The following is a 26,813-nucleotide window of genomic DNA, read 5'->3' as shown; positions in this document are numbered from 1 at the left end:
ACATGCACACCAATGTTCACTGCAGCACTATTTAGAATAGCTGCAGTGGATATGGAAACTCCTTAAATGTCCATCAACAGAGGAATGGATAAAGAAGATGTGGTACATATATACAGTGGATTATTACTTGGCCATAAAAAGAAAAAATAATGCTGTTTGTAGCAACATGCCTAAATCTAGAGATTATCATAATAAATGAAGTCAGACAGAGAAAGACAAATATATGGGATCAGTAATACGTGGAATTTAATAAAAAAAGATGCATCAGAACTTATTCACAAAACAGAAATTCACTCAAAGCTTTCAAAACCAAACCTAAGGTTACCAAAGTGGAAACTGTGGGAGCAGGGATAAATTAGGAGTTTGGGATTAAAAACACACCACTATATATAAAATAGATAACCAAGAAGGACCTACTGTATAGCACAGGGAAATCTACTCAATACTGTATAATAACCTATATGGGAAAAGAATCTGGAATGGATATATGTATGTATATGACTGTTTCACTTTGCTATATACCTGAAACTAATACAATATTACAAGTCAACTCTACGCCAATTAAAATTTAAAACAAAAGCAAATTCAGAAGCAGAATGAGACTCACTGACATACAAAACAAACCTATGGTTACTAAAGAGGAAAGGTGGAGGAGGGATAAATTAGGAGCTTGGGATTAACAGATATATACTAGTGTACATAAAATAGATAAACAGCAAGGACCTATGTGTAGTACAAGAAACTATATTCAATACCATGTGGAGCTCCTCTTGTGACTTAGTGGGTTATGAACCCAAATAGTATTCATGAGGATGCAAGTTTGATCCCTGGCCTCGCTCAGTGGGTTAAGGATTTGGCATTACTGCAAGCTGTGACATGGATTGCAGATGCAGCCCAGATCTGGCATTGCTGCGGCTGTGGAGTAGGCCAGCTGCAGCTCTGATTCAACCTTCTCCAAGTCCAGGAATATCTATATGCCACAGGTTGCAGTGGAAGGAAGGAAGAGAAGGAAGGAAGGAAATATCATGTAATAACCAAAATGGAAAGGAATCTGAAAAAGACTATGACTAAATCACTTTGCTGTGTACCTGAAACAATACTTCAATAAAAATTCCAAGAGCCATCTATTGCTACCTAGAAAAAAGGTGAAAGCCATTCCAATATCAAAGAGGCAGCAGTGGATTATGTGGTCACTCTATTCCCACTACTTGGCTCTCTACTTACTAGCTGTGTGACTCTGCACTGGGGATATAATCTCTAGTTCAATTTTCTGATTATTGGTAAAACAGAACCAATGACGACACCTCTCATTATCTGAATTTCTGTGAGAGTTAAATCTGTCAAAAAGAATTATATAAATAGCACATAATTAGCACTCACAAATATATGATGCTATGACAATTATCATTATTAAATTCCTTTCTCCTTTGTACTGGCCCATCTTCCATCACTTAAAAGTCTGATCTTAGCAACAGAAGTCTAAGGCATTTGCCAAAATTAATCTTCATATTTCAAAAAGAAAATTAGAAGTTGTAAGGAAACTGGTGAAATATATAAAAAAGCACTAATTTATTTGAAAGTTTTTTTTTTTCTTTTTGGCTTTTCAGGGCCATAATCATGACATGTGGAAGTTTCCAGGCTAAGAGGTGAATCAGAGCTGTAACTACTGGCCTACACCACAGCCCCAGCAATGCAGGATCCAAGCAACTTCTGAAAACTATACCACAGCCCACTGCAACACAGGATTCTTAACCCACTGAGCAAGGCCAGGGATCGAACCCACATCCTCATGGATACTAGTCAGGTTTTTTACCACTAAGCTGCAATGGGAAGTCCTGTAAGTATAGTGTATTTTTTAAAAGAATTTCATATCATATTTGCATGCTTGCTTAAATTACATATTAGGGTGAATTATCAACACTTATGTGGCCAATGATCCAATTCTGAACCTAAATATAAAATTCTTTGGCTGGAGTTCCCATCGTGGTGCAGCAGAAATGAATCTCACTAGGAACCATGAGGTTGAGGGTTCAATCCCTGGCCTCACTCAGTGGGTTAAGGATCCGGCATTGCTGTAAGCTGTGGTGTAGGTCGCAGACACAGCTTGGATCTGGCATTGCTGTGGTTCTGGTGTAAGCCAGCAGCAACAGCTCCGATTAGACCACTAGCCTGGGAACCTCCATATGCTGTGGGTGCGGCCCTAAAAAGACAGAAAACAAAAAATAAATAAATACATAAAAATAAAATTCTTTGGCTAAAATATCAATTCCAAGGTTAAAACTATAGGTTTGCGTTAGGCCTAAATAGAAAAACAACAGCTGATGAGGCACTGTGCATTAAACACAATCTAGTTTAAATTTGGTGACAATTTAATTCTAGTGCTGCATTCATCTAACAGATTCAAAAACATTTGCAAGCATGTACTGTATCATTATCCTTGTTTTACAGAGATTCCAAAGCCTGGGCAGAGATTAGTGTTTTTAGGCAGCCACCCCAGCATTTCTTAACCTGCTGCTGGTTTCTGATAAATGTCTTAAAATTAAGGTATATCTTAAAATTTCTTATTTACTACCATTTTCTTAAAAAATGCTAATTGAAATAAAAAAAGAATGAGTCAACAAATTCAATTTCCCAAACCTTTGTATACCCAGCACTAGTTTCACAGAGCAATACAATATCAGTGTGATTGAAATAGGATGACTTTCCTCGAAGAACATGTATTTCACTAAGCAGATAATCATAATCATTAATGGCTAACATATTCTGAGTGCTTACTAGGTGTCAACCTTTTCACTAAGTATTTTACATGTGGTGTGTCACATCATTTCTATAACCAACCCTAGAGTTAGATACAAATCTACCCAATTCATAGTAAGGAAACTGAAGACTAGAGAGGTTGAGAGATTTTTCCTGAGGTTATATGATAGAGATGGGATTGGGGGTAGAGAACCACTAAACACTCATTTGCCTCACCACAGGTAGGCCTGCATGATTCTCCCTGTTGGTGGGGCTCTGACTTTCCCAAAAAAAGTACCTTGATTCTCTGGGAACTTGACACAATATTCCTTCAATGGCTTCACATTTACAACCTTCTCTCCTTCCTCAAATATTTTTGCATATAGATCAGTATCTTGGCTTTTGACAGATTCAATAATCTCCTTCCAAGGATCTCATCTTTCATCCCCTTGACTTGAATCACTACCATGGCTTTCATTACCGCAACCCCAAGTACCATCACTTCCTATCTTTCTTCCCTACTGCCTATATTCCAGACTCAAAATGGTTCATTTTTCAAAACCATATAAATGCAACCCACTGATCTTCCATCTCGTCTCCCTCTCAGGACCCCTATATTCTCACTTCCCTCAGTATCCAAGCTTAAATCCCATTGTCAAACCTAACTACCTCACTCCCTTTCCCCTAATTAATTTTTTGGAGGCTGTACCCATGGCATGCGGAAGTTCCCAGGCCAGAGATGAAACCACACCACAGCACTGACAACACTGCATCTTTAACCTCTAGGTCACCAGGGAACTTGAATCTGTTAATCAATTTTTTTTTTTTTTTTTTTTTTTTTTTAAGGACTGCACTCGTGGCACATGGAGGTTCCCAGCCTAGGGGTCAAATTGGAACTATAGCTGCTGGGCTACACTACAGCCAAAGCAGTGCAGGACCCAAACAGCATCTGCAACCTACACCACAGCTCACAGAAATGCTGGACCCTCAGACCAATAAGCAAGGCCAGGGATTGAACCTGCATCCTCATGGATAGTAGTCAGATTTGTCTTTGCTGCACTATCCGCTAATCAATTTTAAAACTGCTTCCATACTCCATTTATTTCCTCACCCAGCTATATAATTTTCTGCTGTATTTTTTTCCTCAAACCTCCAATACCTATTTTCTCTCTTTGCTTATAATTGACACAACTGCAACGTATTTCGTTGAAAAGTGGAAGCAATCAGAAGAGAATCTCCGTACATTCCCACTATTTATATATTAACCCACCTTCACCTATACCTGTGTACTCTGCCCAAACTCTGTTCCCTACTTCTGCTCTGAAGGAAGTACTAAGATGCCAAGGCCAATTCCTTGCTTGATCTCAATATATCTTCCCTTTACCACCTCAAAGATAGTGCTTCAGCTTCAGCATCATATTTTTCTCTATTGCATTATTTCCAAAAACATCCTAAATTATTTCAGAAGAATTCAAAGTTAAAAATCTGAATCCACTTTCCCTCCAGTTTTGGCCACATTTTTTTCTTTCCCTTTTGACAGCAAAACTCCTGAGTTGCTGCTTGTACTTCCTATCTCTAGTTCTGGTATTCCCTTTCTCTCTTGAGTGTAATGTTTTCCAGCTTTTCTCCTACTGTATCTTATCAAATAGCTCTTGTGAAGATCTCCGGGGGCCTTCATGTTGCTAAATCCAACAGATATTTCTTAGTTCTCACTTTATACAACTAAGCTGCATTTGACTCATTACAATCCCATTCTTAAAAAATATCTTCCATCAGCTTCTGGGTCATATTCTTAGATTTCCTTCAGTCCTTCCTAGTATTCTTTGTTGGTTCCTTCTCATCTCGCTAACCACTAACTATGGAAAAAATTCAGGACACAGTCCTCATATATCTTCTCCATGATCCCTCCTTTTGTAACCTTTTTCAGGTTCGTTAATTCAAATGCCATACAAATTCTGGGAGTTCCCATTTTGGCACAGTGGAAACAAATCAGACTAGTATCCGTGAGGATATGGGTTTGGTCCCTGGATTCACTCAGTGGGTCGGGGATCCAGCGTTGCCATGAGCCATGGTGTAGGTCACAGACGTGGGTGAGATTCCACGTTGCTGTGGCTGTGACATAGACCAGCAGCTGTAGCTCCAATTTGACTCCTAGCCTGGGAACTTCCATATGCCATGGGAGTGGCCCTTCAAAAATAATAATAATAAAAAAAAAACTACTGTACAAATTTACGTCTACTCCCAAATTTACATGTCTGTCTTGGATCACCTTGCTGAACTCCACACATTTATGGCCTACATTATATCTCTAATTATATATCTAACATGTCTTCCAAACCTTCCCTGTTTCTCATTTCTCTGCAGTTTTCCCTGACTTTGTAAATAGCAAATCACTCTTGAGCTTGACCTAATTAAATAAAATTTTGAAAGATTCCAAATGGAAGTCAAAGTTTTCCACTTTTCTGCTCAAAATCCCTTCACTGGCTTAAAGCCAACATCCTTCTATCAACCTGCAAAGTATTGCACAACCTGGTCTTGCGCTGATCTCTGGCCTTCAGCCACTTTTTTCCTCATTCACTCAGCTCCAGCGATAATGGAATTAGTTCCAGTCCTTGAAAGACATGCCACCTGTTGAGGGGTATAGGCATGTTTTAGGGGTGAAGGGAGTCATTGCAAAACTTTGCATCATACTCTTTCTTCAAACAAAGTAGTCTTTGTTCTCTTGGAATCTGATCAATCCTGAGAAAATAAGGCAGGATATAAAGTTTGACATAGCAGTTCCCATGATTTTAACTTCTGATTCCTTTCAAAAAATTTTTTTTAAACTTTCAGTGGATTTCAATGTCAATTAGAATCAGTGAGTTGAGTTTTAGGCAAAGTTACACTGAGAAAAACTATTTGCATATATTAATACATAAGTAATAAATGGTACAGAGAATGAAGGCTGTAGAAATTCATAAAAAAGGATAAATGAATATGAGGTTGCAAAACATTTAATGGAAAAGATAGCTCTTTAGCTGTATCTTGAAGTGTTAATAGCCTGTAGATAAGTAGGAACAGCCAGAGGGATACTAATAGGAGGCAAGATTTAAGAGTGGGACATCACGAAGGATCAAATTGACTGAAAAAGATGAACTTATATTAAAGTATAGGAGATGTTTACACTTGGGTCCTCTAAATTTAATGAGCTTGATCCTTCTACATTCTGTAGGGTCTGTAAATTCAAAACCACATATATTTCATGATAAGTTGGTGGTGATTTGTGTATATTTATAGCATCTTGATCTGACTGTATTTTTTACAGTAGAATATATTTGTTCTCAAAATATGCAAACATTGAGTTTCAACAGCCACTTTTTAAAGTAAAATAGCATTCATAGTAATGTTTTCTTCAAAAAATCAGTCAGGTCTTCAGGTAGTACTTTTCCTACAATGTATTTGATTTGGTTTTGAATCATAAATCAAATCATAAATGATTACCATTCAACTTGTGGGCAGAGCCACTGTAGAATAAAGAGCCCACAGAGAAATATGAACAAAGTCTCATCCTCTTCCCTAATGCTCTCAAAATTTCACTTTGCAATTCATTGTCCCAGACTTAATGAAAAAAAAAAAAAAAAGGCTTCATGCTCAGAAACATTATGTCAATGATTCAGTGTCAGCATCCTCCACCATTCATCAATTTTTTTGCTCTATGTCAAGCCTCGTTTTCAAAATCAGTCTTTGGGTTTGTGATTGGAATTAGGCATCTTTTGTGCTTTCAAGATATTACAAGTGAGTGCAAACTAAGGAGAAAACAGACTATCCATGCACAGGCTTTAATTGCGTTCTCACCCCAGTACCCTTGCCTTCATCTTTTTTCCATGCATAGCCTGATTTTCCAACATCTCCTCAAAAGATGAAATCTCATTATCTCAGATTTTCAATAGCACAATGCAAATCGATTTTTGGAAGCAGATTTGGTCCATTTTTGGCTTAATTACTATTGTTTAAGTCATATCTGCTTAAAAAGAAAAGAAAATTGTCACTTAGGAGCCATTTAGATTGTTCAGATTAGCTTTTTCACATTTATTTTTTAAACATGAGAGCAAAAGATAAAATTTAGAGACAACAGGATCTTTTCCAAATTCTTTTGAGATAAAAACTTCACTTTCTGCATGTGATAATATCAATTAAGAGAGAAATTCTAGAAAATTCTACCTAATAGATGATAGTGTTAACTGCATAATTTCTAAGTTTCTTAACTGCATAATTTCTAAGTTTCTGTTACCAGTCATCATTGTGTTCCTTTTAAACTTCACTAGGCAACTACAAAATGAACATTTGAAGATAATTATTTCAGTATATTACTTTATATTTGAAAAATGAACCTGCATATTATCTGATGCCTTTTTTAGAAAGTCAAATCAAATTTTAATATACTTAACATTTAATTGCTTTAAAAAATGAATTTTATCCTTACACTTGTCCCAAATTCCTTTCATTCAGTTTTCATGAAGGCGTTTTTTCTAAAGTATTAATGGCATTTTGAGCTTTGTTGCTTTCTTTCAGAATATAAGTGACTCCTAACATTAAACTTTGAGTAAATAATTATGAAAGAGAGAGTTGGTGTTAAAAGAGGAGACCTTAAAAGCAGAGTTAGGTAGATGTCTTTTACAATTCAGTCTTGGAAGAGATAAGAAAGGAAGGAAGGAAGAATACCAGAGAGAAATTTCCTTGAGTAGGAACTTCATCCCTTCCCTGCTGACTTAGAAGAATTTCAAACTTGTGGAAGAGAGTGGCTGACAGAACTAGATCACAATATTTTTATATCCTGTGAGTTTCTGGCAAAAGGTGAAGGGAGGTAAATTTAAGGCCATAGAACCCAGTATGTTGGGGAAGATGTTTTATTTTTCCTTTTTTTTTAGGGCTGCATCTGAAGCATATGGAAGTTCCCGGGCTAGAGGTCAAATTGGAGCTCCAGCTTCAAGCCTGCACCACAGCCACAGCAAGGCCAGATCACAGCTGCATCTGTAACCTACACTGCAGCTCATGGCAACACCAGATCCTTAACCCACTGAGTGGGGACAAGGATCGAACCCACACCCTCATGGATACTAGTCAAATTTGTTACCATTGAGACACAATGGGAAGATGTTTCAGAACGAATCCCCAGAATACACACATATTGTGCATCAGCATTGCTAAACTGAGTCAACTAGACACCAATAACCTAAACCCGAGAACTTGTTGCTTCAAAGGAGTCAGGAGTCAGTAAAATGATTTGCAAATTTAATCAACATGTGTCTGATTGCTTGGTCCTTATTATTAATGAGGAAAAACTAGGTTATATAACCCTATAAGTCATCTTTCCAAGTTAATACAAAAATAATAGTCAATATCTCTTTGGAAGTGATCTTTCATGTTGAAATATTTAATATTTGCATGAATGCCGTAATGAGAAAAGTGGGAGGAAATTTCATTCTGAAAATCAAGTAGTCATGGCACAAGATTTTTGAGAGAGAGAGAAAAGGAGAGGTACCCAAAATTCAATAATTTAGCCCATCGACTGCAATGCTATGCTTATATTCTGAAGAAATAAGTTTGACTTTTTTTGCTAGTGTATTTTGTTCTTTTAACCTCCATAGCCACATGCTCAGGTACAGGCGATATTATTGAAAGATAGGTGAAAGAATGTCAGGAGGAGTGAGTACTTTTCCCATCTATGCCCCTGCAGCCAGGGTGGACTCAGCTGAGCATTTAGAAAGATTGCCTTAGGGGGTCTACTGGAACTCCCTTCCACCACTCAGGGCAAAATTACACTGATTGCATTAGAATTTGGGGAGAAAACAGTATTGTTTGGAAGGTATTTAGTGATGAGAACTGAGTATTACATTATTATTCTATTATTTTGGCCATAGACAAGGAAAGAGGTAGTTTGGTATACAGATAGCTGGGAGTAATAAGAAAACAGTATAGTCCTGACACAAGCAAGAATGAAAAGAAACATTAGAGCATACAGCACCGTTGTAGCAGGAAAGCAATTGTGTTCATAAAAGCACTGAAAAAATTGTTAGCACTAACAAGGGGCTCTCATCAAAGTGTTTGTGGGACTAGCCTTTGATCAGACGGTCAGAGTAGAAGAGCATTTCTTGTTTTGGCTAGCTCAGCACCCATCCCCCCTTCTTTTGGTAATAGCACCTTGAATTTCCTTTGTAACCACCCCACTGCCAACTCATACCAGGACTTCCTTCCAGTATGGGTGTTTAACCTGGGCCTAACAATAGAGAGCACTGTAAATTTTTTTTTTTTTTACAATTTTTGTTTTAAAGTTGAGTCAAAATACACATACCATAAAATTCACTCGTGTCCAATTTATTGATATGCAACGTATTTACAGAAATGGGCAACCATCACCAATATCTAATTCTAGATCAATTTTATCATCACCCAAAGAAAACTTGTACCCATTAGCAGATGTTCCTCACTCCCTTCCACCATCAGCCCTTAGCAACCACTAATCTATTTTTTGTCTCCATGGATTTTTATGTGTGGCTATTTTATAATAATGGAATCATAAAATTTGCAGTTTTTCTATCTTTCACTTAACATAATATTTTAAAGGTTAATCCATGTTGCAATGTGTATCAGTATTTCCTTCTTTTTGTAGCTGAATAATTTTATACTATATAGTTATACCACATTTTGTTCGTCCATCTATCAGTTGATGGACATTATACTTTTTAGATATTATGACACACTGCTATGAACAGTCATGTCAAGTTTTTGTGGGAATATATGATGTCAATTATCTTGAGTATATACTATAAGTGGAATCACTGGATTATACAGTAACCTTAAGTTTACTTAAGTGTAATAGGGGAAAAAAAAATACAGTTCTTTTGTCAGGCCTTGAAGGTACTTGGTTCTCATTCTTTTCCTTCCCAGTGGTTCCAAACTGCTGTTTTTCCGCATGATTGTGGAGTGTTAACTTTCTAGGCTGCTGTGGAGCTCAGAAGAATGGGAAAGAGAGAAAACATTCACTTTTCTTACCAACATTGAAAGGATTTTCTGGAATCCATACTCCCCAAGTGGCTGAAAACTTCTAGTTAATATCTAGAGTTCTGCCAGTGTTCTCATTGCCTTTTTTTTTTTTTTTTTTTTTTTTTTTTTTTTAGTCTTTTTGCCTTTTCTTGGGCCACTCCTGCGGCATATGGAGATTCCCAGGCTAAGGATCTAATCAGAGCTGTAGCCACCGGCCTATGCCAGAGCCATGGCAATGCAGGATCTGAGCCGAGTCTGCAACCCACACCACAGCTCACGGCAACGCCAGATCCTTAACCCATTGAGCAAAGCCAGGGATCGAAACTGCAACCTCATGGTTCCTAGTCAGATTTATTAACCACTGAGCCACAATGGGAACTCCCTCATTGTTTTTATAATGACAGAACTTTGGAAGTCCTTACTTGGCCATTTATAACTGACATGAGTAGACCTAGTTTTTGCAATGATTTTTTTTGGTCAAAGCATGTGACATAATCCAATCATAAGAAAAATAGTTGTACGTTTTGTACATGCTGAAGGTTTAGGGCTTGGGATCTGATTGTAGTGGTCATTTTAGGTGCTCTGGCCATATCCTTGGTGCCTGACTTCACTGCATGCCTGCCAACTTTCAGTTGTGGATATTAGCATATGGTTACTCCCTAGGAACTTTCTAAAGCCATTTACATCTGCTTTACCCTCAGGTACATCAGCCTGGACAAGTTTCCTATAAACAATGACCAATAATAGCTGGTATACAGTGCCCAGTCTTCTTGGTCTTTTAGGTTGTATAATGTTGAGAGATGTGCTGTACATTATTTCCCCCAAAATCCCTTCAGGATTAAGCTTTAGTGACAGTTGAGTCAGAATGTAGTCATTATTGGCTTCTTAACCTACCCCATCTTGTACCCCCACTTTCCTGATGATATAACCTGAAACTTTCAGATACAATCCTGGGACATGAATCTTTTTCTCCAGGTCTGTTTCTGGGAAAATCTCACTTAGAAGGAAAGCCCGAAGCCAACTGAAAACAGAATATTCTACAATAAGAATACTCACCTAGGAAGAAACCACCCAGGGGTAAAAATATAAGCGAGAAGAGCTGAGTTCTGGAGAAAATGTTTAAGCCTTTCTACTAAGTCCTGAGTCTTTCTGTTTACCTGAGCCAAAATATTCCCTTTGCGGTTTTAAATAGAGTTGGTTTTTCTAGTTTTTGCTTCTGAAATGTCTGAATAACATGATATTGTTGACATGGACTTTAAAAAAGAACAATAGCCTTAGATAAACAAAGCTAATTTTGTGAAACCAAGGGAAGTAACAGCATATTGACAGAGTCTTAGTTTCTCTCACAAAGAGAGATCAAAGATATCTATAAGCTTTGATATGTCTTCAGTAGTTTAAGTCAGGTCTTTCAAGATAGGTACCTAATTGGGATTGGGACAAGAAAATGCCATAATCAAGACTGGTGGGCATAGCATGGTGAGCATCTTAAAGTAAATCTCAATAAGTATAGTATTTGACAATCAAGCTATTTGCCCAGTAGAGCAATCCATTGTCCTATAAGAACCCTTTGCCCAGATGAGCAAACTGTTTGTTCAGAAAAATTGATATGCAGGAATACCCTGAAGCAAACAGTGAAGTTGTTTATTGGTTGAAATTCTTCCTGTAACAGATAAGTCTTGTTGACATAGGTATTCTCAGTTCTTAATCCTGATACTTCAGCAATGTAATACAGGTGGTGGTAGTTCTAAAGATGAGTAGGGCTTGTATTTAGGAGGGGATGGGTCAAGAACATCAAAGGGATTCTAGGCAAGAGGGAAGAAAATATAAGGATGGTAACAAATGGATAAAATGTTAATAACAATGCTTTAGTAGAATGAATAGAACATTAGCTAAGAAAGGGAAGATTGGTGAGATGGTAGAGAGCTAAGAATGGGAATTTTGTCTTCTCTGCAATGAGGAGCTTGTTTGTTTTTATGTTTATGTTTTCTTTTAATTATAGTATAGTTGATTTACAGTGTTGTGTCAATTTCTGCTGTACAGCATAGTGACCCATAAATATATATATAAATACACGTATATGTATATGTGTGTGTTTGTATATATACAGACAATGGCTGACTTCCAAGCTCTGACTTCCCATGCTCCTTTATTTGTTTCACCTGCAAATCTGCTTTCAGATGCTTTATTCACATTAACATCATAAGGAAAGTTCAAAATTTAGGCTGAATTCTCCCAGGGAGATTTACCCTTTACTCAAAACTTTTATCTGAAGGAGAATGATTGTGATTGGACATTTGACCATGGGGCAGAGCAAGCTCTCCAGGAAACCAGTCTGTGGATGTAACTCCTGCATTATGGAATAAGTGTGAGGAGTGTGGGGCCTAACATAGAGGGTATGGGCAGTGAACTAGGAGCTCTGCAATTATAGATATTCTATAGTTCTATAGATATTTAACCATGTGTCACAACTTCTTGAAATCTCAGTTTCTCCATCTATAGAATGGGAGACTTTACATGAGATTATATGAGACAATGCTGAGTGAAATACTTTAAAACTTCTTAAAAGACACATGAGTGTAAACTTCAAAAATATCTCACATTACTTCCTTATAGATACTCAAAGAGCTGTAAAATAAAAGGAATTAAGGAGTTCCCTGGTGACCTAGTGGTTAAGGATTTTGTATGGTCACTGCTGTGGCTTGGGTTCAATCCCTGGCCCAGGAACTACCACATGCAGCCAAAAACAGAAACAAATGCAAACAACAACAGCAAAAACAAAACCACCATAAACTCATAAAATATGAGGCAGCAGCAGCCAGACTAGTAACTGATCTAACAGAAGGTTAGTTATTACAGTGTCCTTCCTACCATGGACAATGATAAAACTAACTGAAGATTAGCAATGGTGACAATGAAAATATTCCTGGAAGTTTGCAAGTACCCAGTGCATAAGACTACAGCAATGGAAAGCATTAAGAAAGAAAGGAAGCCCCTTGATATATATTTTTATTTATTTCCCCAATAGATTTTTTTTCTACTGTACAGCATGGTGACCCAGTTACACATACATGTATACATTTTTCTCCCATTATCGTGCTCCATCAAAAGTGACCAGACATAGTTCCCAGTGCTACACAGTAGGATCTCATTGCTAATCCATTCCATTCTATTGTCTGCATCTGTTAACCTCAAGCTTCCACTCCATATATATTTTTTCTTTTTACATATTCTGTGCAATGTGAAAAGAGAAATTTGAAAAATTTACTCTCAGTCTTGGTTTCTTTTTTTTTTTTTTTTTTTGGTCATTTTAGAGCTGCGCCCATGGCTTGTGGAGGTTCCTGGGCTAGGGGTTGAACTGGAGCTGTAGCTGCCAGACTATGCCACAGCCACAGCAACATCAGATCTGAGCCGTGTCTGTGACCTACACCACAGTTCACGGCAACCTTGGATCCTTAATCTAGTGAGTGAAGCCGGGATCGAACCTGAGTCCTCATGGATGCTAGCCAGATTCATTTCCGCTGAGCCACAATGAGAACTCCTTAATCTTGGTTTCTTAGGGAACATATTCTATCATTAAACAAGTCTTTATTGAGCAGCTCTGTGTGCCAGGGTATTAGCCGTCCTTTATGTATATGCCCCAGGGATTATCCTAAGCACTTAACAACTTTAATTATTCTCATTTAATCCTTTTAACAATGTATAAGGGTGATATTAATATACCCTTTTAACATATATGGAAAATGAGAAGTAATTTATTTGAGGCAGATACTGGTAGCTTTTGGCAGAAGTGTGGTTCAAACCTAGGTCTTCACCATTCCAATGGCTGTATTGACACACTCTTAAGTCTCTGGGAGCCCTCACGCTTATTCAACTGATTAAGTTCCATAAAGTTCTCTAAAATAAACACAGAGTGAAATCTACTTCACTCCAATTTCTGAAATGACCTTGCTTCATCCAGTAATTTACAGACCAGGGTGAGAGTGAATATGGGGAAACAGACAATTGAAAATTCTCATCCAGAATGTGTTTAGGCATTTTTATTTTATATTAAATCATGAGAAATAGGAATTTAAACTTTTTTTTTACATCCAAAAGTGCTGGCGTCAGATGTCATATTTGCAGAATGTTTTCTTTGTACTTCAAGATAGAGAACTGTTATTTGATAGTATAACTATTTCTTGTGGTCTAGCCTATTCCACTGAAGTATTATAAAATATGTCACTCATGTAGAGTTACAAAAAATGTCATTCTTGCTATTTCAGCTCTCCATGGGACAGAATGCCTAAGAATATCAGAGAGTTGTTGGATGTGTTAGAGTGAAAGAGAAAGAAAGACTTTTTTTGAAAGCTAAGTGAGAGACAAGAGAGTAGCTTTCTCTGATTACTCAATTGAACAATACTGATGCACCCAGAATTGAAATGGAAAACCAATAAACTAAAAATATTCAAGTCTAGAAATTCCTGCTGTGGTACATTGGGTTAACAATCTGACTGCAGTGGCTTGGGTTGCCGTGGAGGTCCAGGTCTGATCTCTGGCCCAGTCAGTAGGTTAAACTGAACTGGCACTGATGTAGCTGTGGCTTGGATTCATTCCCTGACCCAGGCATTTCTATATGACACAGGTGTGGCTATAAAATTAAAAAAAAAAAATCAGGTCTAGAAGCTGCAAATTGTAATGTCATCAAAAGACTTTATTGTTGTCCAGTCACACACAGAAAGTAAACTTACAAGTCACTTCAAAGTATGAATAACTATAGATCTCAAACTTGGTTCCTTAAAATTCTTCTTCAAAATGAGCACTAAAAGGAAAGTACTTTGTATCTTAGACCAGAGATAATTTTGGAGGCCTACAAATGTTTCCCATTGACACTGACATATCACACAGGCAGGCAGCCATACCCCAATCTGGCCTTCCATTTATCTGACAACATTTTTGTCACAGCAGAGGATCTGAGATGGTGCAGAAGTGTTTGTTTCCCAGCAGCAGGCATAAAGCCAGGGGTTGTCTGCCAAACTTGTAATGCATGTATTCTGTGGTGTAGCAGCAGATAGCTGCCTCAAGGAGTATGTCATGGGGAATTCTAAGGATGATGAGGCCAGACTTTACTCTGCATGGATCCACAGCAGGTAAGCACTGGAATAAATGTGGCTGGCTGCCATCAAATATAAGAGATCCTTTGCATGTGAAGCTGAGCTTTTAATAGTATTGCAGTTGAAGAAGTACAATTGAAGGAGTTTTTGCATCATATCCATAGCAGGAGAGGAACATCCGTCAGTAAGTCTAACTGGGAGGTTTAGTTTCAGCTAGCTTGTGACAATAAACATCAAAAATAATTTATAATCTATAAAATTAGCCAGGTTGTAAGACTGTCAGGCAAAAAAGCTGATGTGTGAGGTGGTACCTCATTGTAGTTTTGATTAGCATTTCTCTAATAATTAATAATTTTGAGCATTTTTTTCGTATATCTGTTGCCCATCCATATGTCTTCTTTGGACAAATGTCTATTTAGGTCTTCTGCCCATTTTTGAATTGGGTTGTTTGTGGTTTTTGTTGTTGCGCTGTATGAGTTTGTATGTTTTGGAGATTAGGTCCTTGTTAGTTGCACAGTTGGCAAAGATTTTCTCCCATTCTGTGGGATGTCTTCATTTTTTAAATGGTTTCCTTTTGCTGTGCAAAAACTTTTGAGTTTTATTAGATCCCACTGGTTTCTTTGTATGTTTATTGTCATTTTTCTAGGCGGAGGATCAAACAGGATGTTGCTGTGATTTATGTCAAAGAGCATTCTGCCTATGTTTTCCTCTAGGAGTTTTATAGTGTCTAACCTTATATTTAGGTCTTTAATCCATTTTATGGTGTTAGATAGTGTTCTGCCTTCATTCTTTTACATGTAGCTTTCTAGTTTTCCCAGCACCATTTATTAATGAGGCTATTTTCATCCTCTGTATGTTCCGTCCTCCTTTGTCATGTATTAGTTGACTATAGGTACTTGGGTTTATTTCTGGGCTTTCTATCCTGTTCCATTCATCTATATTTCTGTTTTTGTATCAGCACCATATTGTTTCAATGACTGTAGTTTATAGTATTGCCTAAACTCAGGAAGCTTGATTCCTCCATTTTTGTTTTTATTTTTCAATATTGTTTTGGCTATCTGGTGTCTTTTGTGTTTCCATATAAATTTTAAAATATTCTGTTCTGGTGCTATGAAGAATGTCTTTGGTGATTTGATAGGGATTCACGTTGAATCTGTAGATTTCCTTGGGGAGTACAGTCATTTTGACAATACTGATTCTTCCAGTACAAGATCACGGTATACCTTCCCATCTGTTTGTGTCATCTTTAATTTTTTTCATCAACATTTTATAGTTTTCAGAGGTCTTTTGTCTCTTTAGGCAGATTTATTCCTAGGTATTTTATTCTTTGTGATGCAATTGTAAACATGATGGTTTCTCTGATTTCTCTGATTTTTCATTATTAATATAGAGAAATACAATTGATTTCTCTATATTAATTTTGTAGCATAAAACTTTTATAAATTCGTTGGTGAGTTCTAGCAGTTTTCTGGTGCTGTCTTTAGAGTTTTCTAAGTATAGTATCATGTCATCTGCAAGCAGTGAGTTTTACTTCTTTTCCAATTTGGATTGTTTTATTTCTTTTTCTTCTCTGATTGCCATGGCTAGGACTTCCAAAACTATGTTGAATAGTAGTGGTGAAAGTGGACATTCTTGTCTTGCTCCTGATCTTAGTGGGAATGTTTTCAATTTTTCACCATTGAGAATGTTGTTAGTTGTGGGTTTTTCACATATATTTTTTATTATGTTGAGCTAAGTTCCCTCTATCCCCACTCGCTGGAGAGTTTTTATCAGAAACAGGCATTGAATTTTGTCAAAAGCCTTTTCTGAATCTGTTGAGATGATCATATGGTTTTTAATTCTTCAGTTTGTTGATATGGTATATCACATTGATAGATTTTCAGATATTGAAGAATCCTGGCATCCCTGGGATAAATCCTACTTGATCATGGTGTATGTTCCTTTTAATATATATTTGGATTTGGTTTGCTAGTATTTTGTTGAGGATTTTTGCATCTATGTTCATCAGTGATATTGGTCTGTAATTTATTTGTGGTATCTTTGTCTAGTTTTGGTATCAGCATGACAGTGGCCTCATAGAATGAGCTCGGGAATGTTCTTTCCTCTACTACTTTTTGAAAGAATTTTACTAGGTGTTAACTCTTCTCTGAATGTTTGGTAGAATTCAGCTGTGTAGCCATTGGATCCTGGACTTTTGTTTTTTAGAAGGTTTTTAATCACATTTTAAATTTCTGTACCTGCGATTGGTCTTTCAAATTTTCAATTTCGTTCTGTTTCAGTCTTTGTAGATTGTGCCTTTGTAATAATTTGTTTCTTTTAGGTTGTCTATTTTATTGGCATATAGTTGCTAATAACAGTCTCTTAAGGTCCTTCCTTTATATTTCTGTGGAGTCAGTTGTAATTTGTCCTTTTTCATTTCTAATTTTACTGATTTGAGCCCTCTCTTTTTCTGGATGAGTTTGGCTAAAGGTTTATCAATTTTGTTGATCTTTTAAAAGAACCAACTTTTGGTTTCATTGATCTTCTCTATTGTTTTCTTTGTCTATATTTCATTTATTTCTGCTCTGATTTTTATTTCTTTCCTTCTGCTAATTTTGGGCTTTGTCTGTTCTCCCTTCTCTGTTTTAGGTGTAAGTTTAGGTTGTTTACTTGAGCCTTTTCTTCTTTTTTGAGATAAGATTGTATTGCTATAAATTTTCCTCCCAGAACTGCTTTTGCTGTATCCAATAGGTTTTGGGTTGTTGTATCTTTATTGTCATTTGTCTCTAAATATCTTTTGATTTCCTCTTTGATTTCTTCAATGATTTATTCATTTTTCAGTAGCATATTGTTTAGCTTCCAGGAGTTTGTTTTTTTTTTTTTTTTTTGCTGTTTTTTTTCCTTGTAGTTGATTTCTAATCTCATAGCATTGTGGTCAGAGAAAGTGCATGGGAATCTAAATACAGAGCTACCATATGATCCAGCAATTCCATCAATTCTGCTGGGCATATATCTGGACAAAACTTTCATTTAAATAGATACATGTTCATAGCAGCACTAGTCACAATAGCAAAGACATGGAAAAAATCTAAATATCCGTCAACAGATGAATGGATTATGAAGATGTGGTATACACACACACACACACATGCAATGGGACATTACTCAGCCATAAAAAAAACAAACTAATGCCATTTGTAGCAACATGGATGGATCTAGAGGCTCTCATATTAAGTAAAGTAAGCCAGAAAGAAAAAGATAAATACCATATAACTTATTTGTGGAATCTAAAATATGTAACATTTCTCTTATAATCAGCGATGTTGAGCATTTTTTCATGTGTTTGCTGGCCATCTGTGTATCTTCTTTGGAGAAATGTCTATTCATGTCTTTTGCCCATTTTTCCATTGATTGATTGGTTTTTTTGCTGTTGAGTTGTATAAGTTGCTTATATATTCTAGAGATTAAGCCCTTGTCGGTTGCATCATTTGAAACTATTTTCTCCCATTCTGTAAGTTGTCTTTTTGTTTTCTTTTTGGTTTCCTTTGCTGTGCAAAAGCTTTTCAGTTTGATGAGGTCCCATGGGTTTAGTTTTGCTCTAATTTCTATTGCTTTGGGAGACTGACCTGAGAAAATATTCATGATGTTGATGTCAGAGAGTGTTTTGCCTATGTTTTCTTCTAGGAGTTTGATGGTGTCCTGTCGTATATTTAAGTCTTTCAGCCATTTGGAGTTTATTTTTGTGCATGGTGTGAGGGTGTGTTCTAGTTTCATTGCTTTGCATGCAGCTGTCCAGGTTTCCCAGCAATGCTTGCTGAATAGACTTTCCTTTTCCCATTTTATGTTCTTGCCTCCCTTGTCAAAGATTAATTGACCATAGGTGTCAGGGTTAATTTCCGGATTCTCTATTCTGTTCCATTGGTCTGTCTGTCTGTTTTGATACCAGTACCACACTGTTTTGATGACTGTGGCTTTGTAGTATTTCTTGAAGTCTGGGAGAGTTATGCCTCCTGCTTGGTTTTTGTTTCTCAGGATTGCTTTGGCGATTCTGGGTCTTTTGTTGTTCCATATAAATGTTTGGATTGTTTGTTCTAGTTCTGTGAAAAATGTCATGGGTAATTTGATACCATGAGATACCACCTCACACCAGTCAGAATGGCCCTCATTAATAAATCCACAAATAACAAGTGCTGGAGGGGCTGTGGAGAAAAGGGAACCCTCCTGCACTGCTGGTGGGAATGTAAACTGGTACAGCCACTATGGAGAACAGTTTGGAGATACCTTAGAAATCTATACATAGAACTTCCATATGACCCTGCAATCCCACTCTTGGGCATCTATCCGGACAAAACTCTACTTAAAAGAGACACATGCACCCGCATGTTCATTGCAGCACTATTCACAATAGCCAGGACATGGAAACAACCCAAATGTCCATCGACAGAGGATTGGATTCGGAAGAGGTGGTATATATACACAATGGAATACTACTCAGCCATAAAAAAGGATGACATCATGCCATTTGCAGCAACATGGATGGAACTAGAGAATCTCATCCTGAGTGAAATGAGCCAGAAAGACAAAGACAAATACCATATGATATCACTTATAACTGGAATCTAATATCCAGCACAAATGAACATCTCCTCAAAAGAGAAAATCATGGACTTGGAGAAGAGACTTGTGGTTGCCTGTTGGGAGGGGGAGGGAGTGGGAGGGATCGGGAGCTTGGGCTTATCAGACACAACCTAGAATAGATTTACAAGGAGATCCCGCTGAATAGCATTGAGAACTATGTCTAGATACTCATGTTGCAATAGAAGAAATGGTGGGGGAAAAACTGTAATTGTAATGTATACATGTAAGGATAACCTGACCCCCTTGCTGTACAGTGGGAAAATAAAATTAAAAAAAAAATAAAAAATAAAAAGTACATCACATTCACTGTGGGAATTCTATAAATCACACTAATTAAGTGCACATGGAAAAATCAGTAGGCATTCCAGGGCTGTTTCATAGGCTCTACTTAGATAACAGATTAACACAAATGGAGCAAGAACAATAAAATAAACCATAAGTCAAAGAAATGATAAATTTTAAACCTGTGCCCTAAAGGGTAATGTATACCCTCCACCTTACAAGATTACTACTAATTATTTATTGTATAGAGGCTTTTAAAAATACATGTTGAATCAATAAAAAAAAATAAAAAATAAAATATGTAACAGATGATCTTATCTAAAAATAGCAAACAAAAAAAATGGAAACAGATCATGGCCAAGAGCAAACTTGGGGTTCCCAAGGGGAAAGTGAAAGAGTGGGATGGATGGGCATTTGGGAGGGGTTTCAAAATGTTATAATGGATGGTCAATGGGATCCTAGTGTACAGCACAGGGAAATGTGTGTGACTGGATCACTTTATTGTACAACAAAACTTGACAAAATATTGTAAACCAACTATACTTTAATAATAGCATTTTAAAAAAAGTTGTTAGCTTGATCAACAGAAACCAACTGTAGATAATTTAACAGAAGAAGTATTTATCAAATAGAAATAGTTAATAGCTCCCAGAATGGCAGTGTAAAGAAATACATGAAAACTCTCTGCAGAAAAAAAAAATTAACTGGTAAAAAGTATAAAAACAACAATAAGACCTATTTAATCTTTGGAAATTTTCCTAAGGACAAACAACAAATAAATAAAAAATTCTTCAATAAAATCTAAGTCTCATAAAAATCACATATGTATGCATGTATATATGTACGTATGACTGGGTCACTATGCTGTTATAGCAGAAATTAACTCAACATTGTAAATCAATTACACCCTAATTAAAAAAATGAATTTTTTTTAATGTAAGCTATACTGACAAGGATTTTAAAAAATAGAGAAGACTCATATTACTTAGCAATCAGAGAGGGTACATCACTACCACTATTTCAGAAATAAAAGGGATCATGAGGGTATATTATGAACATTTATGCTAACAAACTATGTAACTTAGATGAAATGGACAAATTTCTTTAAAAAGATAAACACAACTGAAATTTATTAAAGAAAATGGAAAGGGTGATTATAACTATAAAAAATACAGAGAATAAATTAATACTTTAAAATTTCCCAGAAAAAAAAAAAAATGTCACAGGCTCAAACGGCTTACCTGGTGATTTCTACCAAATACTTAAAGTAGAGTTACTACCAATTCTTAAAAGTTCTTCCAGAAATATAGAAAAGCAGAAAATACAAACCAAATCATTCTATGATCCAAGTATTACTCTGATAACAAAGCCAGATAAAGGCATCAAAAGAAAACTGAACACCAATATCTTTTATAAATAGATGGAAAAATTTTCAAAGACATAGCAAATCAAATCCAGCAATGTATAAATAGAAAACTAGTTGGGATTTACTACGGGACTGCAAGTTTGTTTTAACATCTGAAAACAAATTAATGTAATACACCAAATCATAGGATAAAAACCACACGAGTGTCTCAATAGATGCAGAAAAAAAAACACATGACAAAATTCAATATAGATTCATGATAAAAACACTAAAAAACCTATAAATTGAAAGGAACTCCCTCAACTTCGCAAAAGGCATCTACAGAAAACCCAGGACTAAAATCACACTTAATGGTAAACTGTAGAATGATCATGAAAAAGATAAATATTTTCACTCTTGTCACCTTTTTCCAACATTGTAATGGAAGTCGTAGGGAGGACAATTAAGCTAGAAAAGGAAAAAAAAGACATTTGACAATGGATTCTTAGATTTGATGCTTGTGCTTTTGGTATCATAAGAAAAAAATAAATTAGATTTCAACAAAATTAAACATTTTGTGCTTCAAATGCCTATAGCTTGAGAGAAAACATTTGCAACTGTATATCTGATATGGCACTTGTATTCTAGAATATATGAAGAATTCTTATCACACAACAATAAAAATATGATAACCCAAGTTAAAATGACCAAAGGGTCTGATAGACATGTCTCATTAGAAAATATACAAGTGGCCAATAAGCACATGAAATATGCTCAGCGTCATTTGAAAAATGCAAAACAATCCCACAATGAGAAAATACTTCACACACTAGTATGGCCAACAGCCTTGCTGAAATTGTTCATCAATAATGGAAAATGAAACTTTTACTGTCATCATTATAATCAGTGGAAACTGAGATTGCTTTTTCCACTGTTGTTGCGGAAAGAGTGATCTCTTTGGTCAGTGTTTCCAGATGAACTATGCTGAGTGGGTACATCTGATTAGCTGAGGTTAGGTTTATTTCTCTCTATATATAGCTGCCAGAGAATCTGGGAAAGTGATAAAGTATCTCCAGCCTAAAAATCGGATGCAAGTTTTGTTTTTCACAAAGACTTGAAATAAGGAATTCTTCAAATAGAACAAATATACAGATACTGGGCAGTGAGAAAATTTTAAAATGCACATCCTGGTGTGGATATGGATGTGGGCACTCACATGTAAACAAGCTATGCAGGCTAGTACCATATTCATGTATGTATATGGTACATGTATTAAAAAGTTGAGAAGATTGTAATACCAAAATCTCATTGTGTTTTTTTCTGCTTCTATTAATAAATATCTTGTGAATATTTAAAACAAATAAGCTTTTATTTTTTTCATTTTTGAAAGTTTTCTTGAGGTATAGTTGATTTAAAATGTGATAATTTCTGCTACACAACAAAGTAATTTATATATGTATTATATATATATATATATTATATACACACATACATACATATATACGCATCCATTCTTTTTCAGATTCTTTTCCCATATAGATCATCACAGAACACTGGGTAGAGCTCCTTGTGTGATAAAGCAGGTCTACACATACCACAGTGTGCATATGCCAATCCCATCACCCCAGTTCATCCTTCCCATCCTACCAGTCCCCTTTGGTAACCATAATAACTTTGTTATCAAAGTCTGTGAGTCTGTTTCTGTTCTGCAAACCGGTTTATTTGTATCCTCTTATTAGATTCCATATATAAGTGATATCATATGATGTTTGTCTTTTACCATCTAATTTCACTTAATATGGTAATTTCTAGGTCCATCCATGTTGCTGCAAATGACATTATTTCATTATTTTATATGGCTGAGTAATATTCCATCATATATATGTACCAAAACCATAATTTGAAAAGATGCATGTACCCCAATGCTCATTGTGACACTATTTACAATAGCCAAGACATGGAAACAACCTAAATGTTCATTGACAGATGAATTGATAAATCAGGTTTAAATATAAAATCACTTTAATTATTTTTTAAAAATTTACTAAGGTAATCATCACTGATCTTTTCATAATTTTAATTCTTCCACCTAGTTGGCAGGAACTCTCCTGTTGAAAATTATAGACACAGTATATTATTACTCTATTTGAGTATCTTGTTTTCATTTTAATTAAATTTCTAATATCATTCATGGCACTTAGAAAATGACTGCCTTCTTACCTATGCATTTTTGAAAGCTTCACATATAACCGTATCTGTCATTCCTGGTTCAATCATATACTCATAAATCTTCCACAGACAGTGTCATCTATTCCTAATGAAGGCCTTCAACTTAGTATAAGAAGCATTCAACTGAGGCATTTTCAAAATCTTCTTTCATTCAAATCGCTGAGGAAGCTCTAAGTACCCTGCTGTCCAAATGACTTAGTGAAATTAATGATCCAAAATAAAAGTTAAAACCTCTATAGTCCTTTCTAGAAACCAAATCAGAGCATGAAAAGCTGAAGGAAAGTATGCCAAGAAGGTCTCACTCTCAAGCCAGCAGTATCAGTGCTTTTCTAAGGAGCCAATACATCAACATAATTTCAGATTCTCAGGATTCATTGAAAAGAGCAATTATATTAGTCAAAATAATAAGGTTGAGGCTAGGATCTGAATCATATGCCAAGTGTGAAGGGAATGTATATACTGAGGATTCAAGGCAATGGAATAATTTTTTTTTCAAATGAGATGTGATTTTTTGATAAGGTTAAAACACAGGCAGCACAGTTTAAAAAAATGTAGGTTTGTATCTGGACACTTAATAGTTGCATGATCTTACCAAAAGAAACCATTGTATGAAAATAGGATGCATTAAAACAATTAGACTATTTTGTGCCCTAACCAGGAAGATAAATGACTTGAATATATCTATAACTTTACAGGCAAATGGAACGATTAATTCACATAATTTAATAATTAACTTTTAAGAGGCTCCTACCTCTGAGTTATTCATGTATTAATTAATTCGGTAAATATTTACTGGGTACCTACCATGTTAGATTCAGTCTCTGAATTAATTTAACAGATTAATACTTCTAAGAAATATTTTAGCCATGTGATCCCTGAGGTCTTTCCTGATCTGAAGACTTCTAAATAACATGACAATGTATCAGTCATATCAAAAAATCTGAATAGCCTGAAGTCAATTATAAAGAGGAAAATTATTTTCAATTTAGCTAGGAAAGATTCAACTATAATCTTTATACAAGAGAAACGCTTGAGAAAATAATTCAGAAAGACTAAACAAAAAGAAACAGTAAAACAGGCAGTGCTCTGCTGATTTCAAAGTAGTACTTACATTAAAACATCAAATTCAACAAAGAAAGATACTTTATAAATGATAAAAGCTACACTTCAGAACAATTATATAATAATTACGAATATATGTAGAGCAACTGTCATTATAAGGCAAAACTATAGGATATACAAGGATACACAGATTAAAGTACATTAATAGAATGATTTTATAGTCTGCTCTCTGCACAAGACACATTAAGTGGCCAAAAAGTAATAATATTGAGGGCCTGAATAATATGTTCAATAAAGAAAATCTTACTTTCACATATAGAACTGTGTCTTCATAATAGACAACATACCTTCATCTCAAGAACACTTACAAGTCACAAAAATGAGTCATATGTAGAGCAAAAAGAAAGTATTAATATGTTCTGTAAAGTAGAAATAAAAAACATGGATCAAAATGTAATAAAACTAGAAACTAATAGAAATATAAAAATCAAAACCCTTCAACTTGAAAATTAAAAAGGCATGTAATGAACAATGTATGGCTTATAACAGAAAAAAAGACACAATTACAATTTTCTAAAAATTGGAGTTCCCATCATGGCACAGTGGTTAATGAATCCAACTAGGTTCAATCCCTGGCCTTGCTCAGTGGGTTAAGAATATGGCATTGCTGTGAGCTGTAGTATAGTTTGCAGACGTGGCTTGGATCCCCATGTTGCTGTGGCTCTGGCATAGGCTGGGCTACAACTCTGATTAGACCCCTAGCCTGGGAACCTCCATATGCCATGGGAGTGGCCCTAGAAAAGCCAAAAAAAAAAAAAGAGACAGGTTTCTAAAAATTAATAAGAAAATGCCATGTATCAGAATCACTGGGACCTATTTAAAAACTGATCAAAGAAAAATTAAGCATCAATTAAGAAATTCAACAAACAGAAAATAATAAACAGCGAATTCAATTCCCAAATAAAATTCTAGGAAAAAAAGAGAACATTGAAATTCAAAAAGGCATAAACAAGCCTAAATTAAAAGCAAAAATTGTTAAAGATGAACATAGAAAAATCAATGGGTATAATCAAAATCCTGTTTTTTGATTAAGAAAGCAGAGAAAACCTCTAGTTACAGGAAAAAGAAAATACAAAAATACAATATAGGAAATGAAAAGGGGAAAAAAATCTTTGAAACAGAAAAAAACTTTAATTTTTATCTTTTTCCGTTATACCTGGTTTAGAGTGTTCTGCACATTTTCTACTGTACAGCATGGTGACCCAGTTACACATACATGTACACATTCTTTTTTTCTCACATTATCATGCTCCATCATAAGTGACCAGACATAGTTTTCAGTGCTACACAGCAGGATCTCATTGCTAATCTGTTCCAAAGGCAATAGGCTGCATCTATTAACCCCAAACACCCCATCCATCCCACTCCCTCCCCCTTGGCAACCACAAGACTATTATCCACGTCCGTGATTTTCTTTTCTGTGGAAAGGTTCATTTGTGCCATATATTAGACTCCAGATGTAAGTGATATCATATGGTATTTGTCTCTTTCTGACTTACTTCACTCAGGATGAGAGTCTCTACTTCCATCCATGTTGCTGCAAATGGCAATATTTTGTTCTATTTTACGACTGAATAGTATTCCATTGTGTATATATATATATCACATCTTCCTAATCTAATCATCTGTTGATGGACATTTGGGTTGATTCCATGTCTTGGCTATTGTGAACAGTGCTGCAATGAACATGAAGTGCATGTCTTTTTCAAGGAAAGTTTTGTCCAGATATATGCCCAAGAGTGGGATTGGTGGGTCATATGGTCATTCTATGTATAGTTTTCTAAGGTACCTCCATACTGTTTCTCCATAGTCGTTGTACCAGCTTACATTCCCACCAACAGTGCAGGAGGGTTCCCTTTTCTCCACACTCCCTCCAGCATTTGTTATTTGTGGACTTATTACTAATGGCCATTCTGACTGGTATGAGGTGGTATCTTGCGGTAGTTTTGATTTGCATTTCTCTAATGATCAGTGATGTTGAGCATTTTTTCATATGCTTGTAAAAATTCTTAAGAGACCACCTTCTAGATTGTTGTGACCACAATGGGAATGTAATATATAAACATAAACCTGATAAAAATTGCTGAAACAAAATTACATAACCAATATCACATATAAAACTACTAAAAATTTGTTTAATAGAAATCAACATCACAACAAGAAAATAATACATCAGGATCAAGTAAAGTTTATTAGAAGTATGTTACATTTGCTTATGATTAGGAAATGTGTTAATACAAAATACTGTATTAATAGATCTAAGTAGAAAAACTATAGGATTATGTCCATATGTTTCCACAAACACACTCCCATGTGTAATTTTTAAAAACCTAGCATGTTGGAATTGTATTTTATGGCCATTAGATATT

General features: G+C 35.7%; 2 long non-coding RNA genes across 2 annotated transcripts in view; one reads left to right on the top strand and one right to left on the bottom strand.

Moving 5' to 3' along the window:
- Window positions 1–26,813, bottom strand: part of LOC110259290 (uncharacterized) — a 347,731-nt gene that overhangs the window by 16,149 nt on the left and 304,769 nt on the right. The gene's annotated exons all lie outside the window — the stretch shown is intronic.
- LOC146405330 (uncharacterized) overlaps window positions 14,823–26,813 on the top strand; it is a 154,438-nt gene continuing 142,447 nt past the window's right edge. Inside the window, exon 1 of the long non-coding RNA XR_014839199.1 lies at window positions 14,823–14,885. This is a non-coding gene — a long non-coding RNA (uncharacterized LOC146405330). The remainder of the gene's footprint in view (window positions 14,886–26,813) is intronic.

This window comes from Sus scrofa, chromosome 2, assembly GCF_054392235.1.
Source record: "Sus scrofa isolate SSC_HxYL_T2T_F1_AM1 chromosome 2, Sscrofa_HxYL_maternal_Yorkshire_Landrace_v2.0, whole genome shotgun sequence".
Lineage (NCBI taxonomy): Eukaryota > Metazoa > Chordata > Mammalia > Artiodactyla > Suidae > Sus > Sus scrofa.
Note: the sequence above shows the minus strand (reverse complement) of the source record. Positions and strands in the feature narration are given on the sequence as shown.